At 36.3% G+C, this 8,146-nt stretch overlaps 1 protein-coding gene across 1 annotated transcript in view; it reads right to left on the minus strand.

Annotated features, from left to right (window-relative positions):
• LOC139993371 (zinc finger protein castor homolog 1) overlaps window positions 1-7,179 on the minus strand; it is a 162,692-nt gene extending 155,513 nt beyond the window's left edge. Inside the window, exon 1 of the mRNA XM_072015034.1 lies at window positions 7,022-7,179. The gene's annotated coding sequence lies outside the window, so the exon portion shown is untranslated. The remainder of the gene's footprint in view (window positions 1-7,021) is intronic.
• Between the last annotated feature and the right edge of the window lie 967 nt (window positions 7,180-8,146).

Consider the following 8,146-nt stretch of genomic DNA (forward strand, 5'->3'; position numbering starts at 1 on the left):
AACAATATCCACTCTAAAGATTACTCTGTTTGATTTCTGAAAATTAATTCAAACGCAATTAGTTATAGGGAGGCGCGTGGTTATACAAATTTCTACACATCAATTTCATATAAATCGAAACAGGAATTTGTCGGAATTGCAGTCAATTTAGTGATCCACTGATCGAATTTGATGAAGCGTGAACGGGGCATTATTCGAGCACGCGTGTTCGAGTCTTAAGGGTCGGGACGCTACTGGTGGACACTTCTCGGGTCTGCTTTTTAATTTACGACTCTCGATTTTTTCGTGATGGTGCAGGGTTAATGAAATTGATGCCACCACGCTGGTCGTGCATCAGATTAGCTCCGGTAAACGGTGATTTAGTGAATTAGTGATATTTAAGATTATCGGAGTAGCTTCCACGGCACGGGCCACGTCTTCACGCGCGTGTGTTCCACTGTCACAATGTCCACCATAGGATTCTCGTAATGTACGACGCGTAATCTAACGAATTAATGAGAATTAGCGGGACGAAACGACGTTCGTACATCTTTCCTCCTCGAACCAACGATATTTTAGGATGAAACGACTGGCACTGAAAAAATGAAATAGTATCTCCAACAACGAAGGCGTTTGGAAAAGTGTACTCACCGTGACCGTGACGTATGCAAAACGAACCCCTCGCGTCGTTTAAAATGTACGATCATAAATTTCTTTTGTCGTTCATGAAAGCGGTGTCGCAATCGTGCGCCACCATTATGCCTGAATAACGCGAGCAAGAACGAGACAATAAAAACTCGTTATATAGGTAGAAAATACGTGGTTCGTAGTTAAACGGGAATAGTAGTGTTCGTATTATCCTGGACACGTTATTGGAAATTATTATCAGCTATCCGGTTGCTGCAGTATTCTACGTTTCTAGTTAGAAAAGTGAAACGTTGCTCCCAATGTCGAGCACAAATCTTATAATGTTCAACGTGCATACGCTGCCAACTATTCTCCTATAATCAATCTTGCTCGATGACCTAATGTATATTTTATTCTTTCATGGAGAAAAATCTAAGGTCGTTGATAAAAAAATTCATCAACGTTTCTACTTCTTTTCGTTATAACTGGAGTGCGCGTTTTTATATATTTATGGAAATTTCGAAGCTGCAAAAATACACGCAATGCATACGACATGCAAATATATATATATATATATAAATGTATTCAGCGTTTAATTTAATGTTTAGTAAATGAAACTTTCTATTTAGATGCCATTCCTTCGCGTTCTTTATGCTTATAAGAACGTAGAAATGCATAAAAACTCACAGTCTACTTAAAACGACTCGGTTTCTTTATTCGAGTTGAAAAATCGCTCGCGTGTTGGCCTGCTTAGGCGTAATACTTATTGTTAATTCAACGAATACCAGAGGGTACTTCGGTCGGCCGAGGAAATGCAATATTTGCTGGAATTCAAGAAGCACAACGAGACACTCTCATAAATATTTAATCGGAATAGTTGACCGAAAGAGTTGATCTACGACGGTGTGCCACCCTGTCGCGGATCCGCGGCAAGCAATTATTTTTCAAAACAAAATTTACGACAGCGGCGAGTCACTCTTGCGAAATGCGCGGCCATCCGTTATTGTGCCAACAACGACGCTAAACTATTTAACAACAGGCTCGTTTCGCAACGATTTATCTTGCTCGCGCGATCGCCAAGCTTAGAGGCGACAAATTCGACGTCCCCCAGCGCCCAGCAACGCGAATAACATCGGATTTGAACACACCAGTTCTGGCCGTTTGTTTCTCTACCTCAATAGAAAGGAATTACCATCGATATCGTTTCTTTCGACCGGACAGCTTCTAGCTGGCTAACGACAAATTGTGTAAAATTGAGAGAAATTGCCTCGATTATGTCTACGTTCTGTTTCTATTTCAATTCCGAAATGTTTTTACATATCGCAAAAATTTCGAGTTGTATTACGACGATACAAGATTTTTGTTTTATTAGAACGTATTCGAACGCTGTATTATTTTTATTATTCCAAATGCAGCTTGCGTAAATCAATATGTGTCCTTAGATCGATATTTTTACAATACTTCTTTCCACTTTAATTTTAAAATCTTTGTTCGATCCTATTATAGGGCTGTTCGATCGTAGCGAATAAATAAAACCACCTTTTCAACCCAAATTTCCTACAGTATTTCCTGTTAATTTAAATCGGAAATTTTTATTCGATCCTATTACAGGATTCAGTCATTTTTTCCTTTCTGATGTCTTTGCTCGTTGAACCTACGGCACGCGATATGTTCTCGTTCTTTCGTTATTACATTAAAGGTTAACAATATTTCATAACGCACGATGATTATTCTGTACAAAGTTCAAAGTTCAATTTCAACATACGCTGAAGTTTCACCCAGTCGAATTATCCTGCTTTACCCTGTCACCAACTTACCAAGCATACAGATAAATCATGAGAAACGCACGTAAAAGCTTCGTTTATCTCAAAAGGGAGTCGTTAAACATCGATTAAAAAACAAAAATATATTTGGGGAGGATTTTCGATATGAGCTAAGTGGAAGCAAAACGGAACTGAAACCGGAATCCGGCCGATGCGAGAGAAACACTGGTAGCGCCGGGGACTGTTGAAAATCAGCTTAAACTCGGCTCATTAATTCCGTTTTACGGCTTGTCCGAGGGCGCGGGCTCCGCGAGCCGTAAATAAGTCACGGCGATCCGATCGAAACGATAGAAAATCAAAGCACGTCTCGTATGACACACATGTTGCAACCGATGGAATGCAGGTATCATACTCTATCAGCCAGCGCGTGCCCTGTCGTGTTTCTTTTGTGGAAATCGATTGGTAGGAGGGAAAACGCGGCGACCGAGGCGAGACAGTTTGCGAAAAACCGTGACCTTTTTCGGTGAACGCAACCCAAGTTGCATTCGGTCGCCGGACGACGATTTCGCGACGGACAAATTGCAGCCGGTTGAAATTGAATACCGAGTAGGCCAACGGGGAATAGACCCGGTCTCAGGGACGACAATGCGATTGCCTGAGCCCGATGCAGCGATTGCAACGTGCATCGAGATTGATTGGGTGTAGACAGCCGCCTTTTCACGCGTGTCAACGCTTTCGTTTTGACAACATTACTATGCCTAACATTACCGTGAATTCGTAAATAGCTAACACTGTCACAATGTACATCGATGTTTTATTAACTGGCCGTGGATTGGCATCTAATTTGTTCGGTTATTGAAGCAAGTGAATAAGACAGAAAACGATGTTTGTTCCTGTTTTGGTAATATTACTGTGGCTTTGAATTTCTAAAGAGTAAGGAGATACAATAGCGCTTTGTTAACTAACCACAGCTTGTGGCGTTATTTTGTCATACTGAGAGAACAATACGAGTAATTTACAGGAATATGTTAGAGTCCAGATGCGCAGTAGTATTAGTCGTCACTAACCGGCCATGAATTTCCATTTTATTGGATTAATTACCGAGAGAAGAATATTTGCAAAGAATTCTAAATATCTTAAATAAGTGAAGATTTAATTTCAAGAAATAAATTCTAAGAAGAATTTCCTACAGAATATACGCTATATATTGGCCAAAAGTTTGCAATCGCTTCTCTAACTGTACGATACTACATTCCCTAATTTTATCATTATCAGATTGTGTTACATATACATGTGAAACGACCAATTTCCTTCTATTTATTTTCCAAACCTTCTATTCTAAACTAAAAATCATTTTATGTACCATTTTAAAGTTGAGAATTTTTCTTTCACATATTTCTCAGAATCCTGTAAAGTATGAATTTATTAAAAATATGAAACGACCAATTTCCTTCTATTTACTTTCCAAACCTTCTATTCTAAACTAAAAATCATTTTATGTATCATTCTAAAGTTGAGAATTTTTCTTTCACATATTTCTCAGAATCCTGTAAAGTATGAATTTATTAAAAAATATGAAACGACCAATTTCCTTCTATTTACTTTCCAAACCTTCTATTCTAAACTAAAAATCATTTTATGTATCATTCTAGAGTTGAGAATTTTTCTTTCACATATTTCTCAGAATCCTGTAAAGTATGAATTTATTAAAAAATAGGAAATTTCACATACAGATTCTAAACTCTTCCTAACGAAACAAAATTCTAAAGCTGACATATCTCCTAAATCCTTAGATTCAATAAAACGCATAATGATCCTAAACTTTTGACCTCATTGCCTGTACACTAATGTGTATACACGTACGTACACACGTATTTACCTTCTCAGGAAAATTATTGCACGCCTACCGAATATTTTATCTAATTGTTATTCGAAAACACTCGTAGAATTTATTTCTGATTCGGCGACTATCGATGCTACCTGGATGGAGCTGTATCGCTACCACTTACTATAACACTTTTATAACTTTCTACCAGATAGAACCGTTTAACAGGGTCGATTATCCAAGAAATATGAGTTACATAAATGATCTGTCCAAAAGAAATCTCAAACGATCACGGTTCTTTAATAACTATATTCTAAGGACGCGTTTAAGGATGTAGAGAACGAGGTCTCGAGATTTTCAGCATTTTTTAGATGTAGATAGAGGAGCTGGTTGGAAGGAATTGGGATACACTGGGTTGGAATGACGATACGAGCACGCGAATCAACACGCCTCTTTCATGCTCAACACATCGGCGACAATGGAACGCAGAACACACTGGCACGCACCCACCTGCGTGTGCCACGGACGTACCAACATGTGGATGAACGTTTATTGCGATGTATGCGAGTTTATTTGAGTTCCAGAAGCGACTGGTTCCGAGGCCTTCGCGTACGAAACGATTCATATACTTGACATTGAATTTTGAGAGCTTAGAAGGGCGTTGACTTTGAGAAATTGTTACCAGTATAGATGGAAATTAGCCTAACAATACGAAATAAAAAGTTTTCATGTTTTACGAATACTTCTTTTTTAAAGGAAAATTCTGTTTCAAATTGTTTCACGAATTCCCTCGTTGGAATTTATATTAATTCTAATGTTAACGAATCTTTATCTTGTTTCAATAAATAAAATGATTTTTGACTGAAACGAATTACAACGAAAAGATTGTACGAGTATCTAAACGAGAATGAATAACAATAAACGATACGTATGATGATATAATCGAATACTTAATTGTATAGAAATAATTAAATAACTATTGGAATAATTATTGAAAGTACATATATAATTTGAGAATTAAATAATAATTAAATCCTTTCATAGTTTTCTCCTAATTGCAGAAATATCCAGTTTTCTATTATACGATTCCCACAAAATGTTTGTAAAATCTCCATAAGATTACATCGGAAACGAACCGCAGAATACACAAAGATTAGAAAGCATACGATGTATTTTTTCTAAGCTGGAAACTATAAATAATTGAATAATTAAGTAAGAATTAAAATTCTTCGTATTTTTCTTCTCGTCTTAATTACAGAAATATGCGGTATTCTACTTTACGATTCCCATAAAACTTTTGTAGTATCTCCATAAAATTAAATCGAAAACGAACCGCAGAAAACATAGAGACTAAAGGAATATACAATTTATTTGTGTCAAACTGGCGGCTCTCGATTCACAGGCTTGGTATAATAAACAAGTTATTTGAGAGTTTTCGTATAGGATTCGACGAATTGGAAAGTGGTTCCATTTCTAGGAATCCAACCAATACACAAATTACGACTTCGCCGGTGTATCGACTATTGACCACGTTATCAGGCCGCCTCCAAGGACAGCAATAACAAACAAGATCTGCCAAGACTTAGGTTCTTAAAGATCGCTCAATAACCAGTGTAATTCGCGTTCGATTAAATCGCGATAACTCGAGAACGCAACGCCGGAACCACCCACGCGATACCGTTCTGTTCTATCAAGATGGTAGCTGTTCGGCTACTGATTTCGTTCTGGAATATTATCAGCTCATTAAAATCATTTTTATTTGCTCGTACACAGTGTGGTATTAAACGTTCTATTATGCGCGCCGTGAATTTCATTGTACACAATGTTAAAACGCGCTTGATATATTTTACGATAACTACGGGATTTAATAATTTTTAAAATACTTCACTCTTTCGTAGCGTAAGAAAAATCATAGTAAACTGTCAACTATAGTATTATAAACTTCACGCCTTAAATGTATCATACTTAACACGCTATTGTTAATCTTATTATTATTACTCTTATAGAAAAATAAAAATATGTGGATTTTGTACCAGAGTACGGTTTAATTAACGTTATTAAAATGAAATTTTACGAACCCACAATTATATGTTATCAGCATTGATAAATTCTTTTCCGAAACAGTAACAAGGTTTAACAATAAAGCAAATGTGAATTCACAGAATCATTTGAAAATTGTAAGGAAGGAATATAATATAACTTAATTATAAATGGTTATAATTAATTAATAAATAGTTATAATATAACTTATGGTCAATTCGCTATTGTTATTGGCGAATTACTGTGCGAGAGAATTCAGAAATACACATCTTAATGACAAAGAAATACGTGATTATTTCCTAAGTCTTAAAACTAATTATTTTCACTCTGAATTCATCGTTATTTTATTACACCGTGAAAGAATTAGTTAGACATTTGTAATCTCTAAAAATGTGGAAACCAGACTGCGGGTTTTTATGCAATTTCTCATTTTTCCGAACAGAGCCAATAAAATTTATTTCGCTTTTCTTTTGTTCGTACTTTTAAAATTGTCATAAATACACGCAGGGATCCACATTATACTTATCACGTAAGTTAATACCTAATCGCATCCTTTAAAAATAAACCTCTATCCTTATTAATAAATTTCCTGAAAAAATATTGCATTCTAAGACCGCGGAAACATATCACACAAATTCGTATTTGTAGTCTTTAAAACGCGCGATAGTAAACATCGAATATCGCAGCGATACAATGTCGACGGCTTCGTATAATAACACGCCGCCATATTGGACACCACGAGGGTGAGCGTTCTCCACCGTAGAATATATCAAAAAATCTCACTTACCATGCTGATATAGTGTCCGTGATTGCATCACCTGGATGGTCACCGTTTCTGCACTGGTCGACGAGGATGCACAAGTGGATCGGATCGAAAATATTCCTAAAAGCAACACCAAGAATTACGATATACGCGAACGAATTTAATCACACGACCCGTCACGCACGATAACCGATCGCAAACTGAAACGTAACGTCGCGAAAATCTACGACCTATCCCGAAGGTTATTCGCTGCGTCGTTTAACGACGAATTTCTAATATTATTTCCGACGACCGTCTTCGGTTTACTTCGGCTTTCTTTCGGTTTTCTTCCTACAATTAAAAAGAAATACACGAATTATGTAATTCGAAGCACGCGGTATTGCTATTCAAATAAAAATAATCGAGTAAATGTATGTTCCGGTAGATTTTGCGTAGAAAAAGTTGTATTGATCGACTTTGTAAAATATTCGTGAATATTGGTGGGACAAAAGAGGTTGTAATTAACGAATGTAGATTAATCTATGAATTTGATATGTAGTGCGAGATTGGAAGGATGAAATGAGACGATTCTTAGTTGTTACTCGTTTTGTTAATCCGTTAGTAGATCTTCAACATCTCATGCTTATATTAAAAGACTCTTAAAGTAAAAAGGAAAATTTAATTTTCTTAATAATTCTTAAGAACTCCTAAAAAAAACTTATAAAGTGTTGATGGAAAGACAAATGATAGATAATTGGTAAATTAATTTATGCATCGCGTACGTATATAAGACAATTATTGATTATTTAACTTTCCAAAAAGATTTGTAATCCCACGTTTACAGTAAGGTTTTTAAAAGAAGCGAAAATTGAATCTGTGAATTATTTTCATCATCTTAAACCTAATAAACATGCTTTTGACGCAGTAAGGCAATTCCGAGGAATTCTTGAATCTTTTTATTCTCTAACCTGTACTATTGTACATGTGCCCACCTTGGATTATTGTAGAAAACTGACTTCACAGCCAAACTTGTGAAACTGAGAAGCGGTTCGTAAATGGCGAGAAGCTAATTTGCTTAAGGAATTACGCAATGTTGATCGAGTAGTTTGATGCAACCCTTCGAAGCTGTTGTCGCCTGTTTGCCAAAGACCCAAATAGGCAGAACAATTT

The sequence above is a fragment of the Bombus fervidus genome, chromosome 12 (genome assembly GCF_041682495.2).
Source record: "Bombus fervidus isolate BK054 chromosome 12, iyBomFerv1, whole genome shotgun sequence".
Classification (NCBI taxonomy): Eukaryota; Metazoa; Arthropoda; class Insecta; order Hymenoptera; family Apidae; genus Bombus; species Bombus fervidus.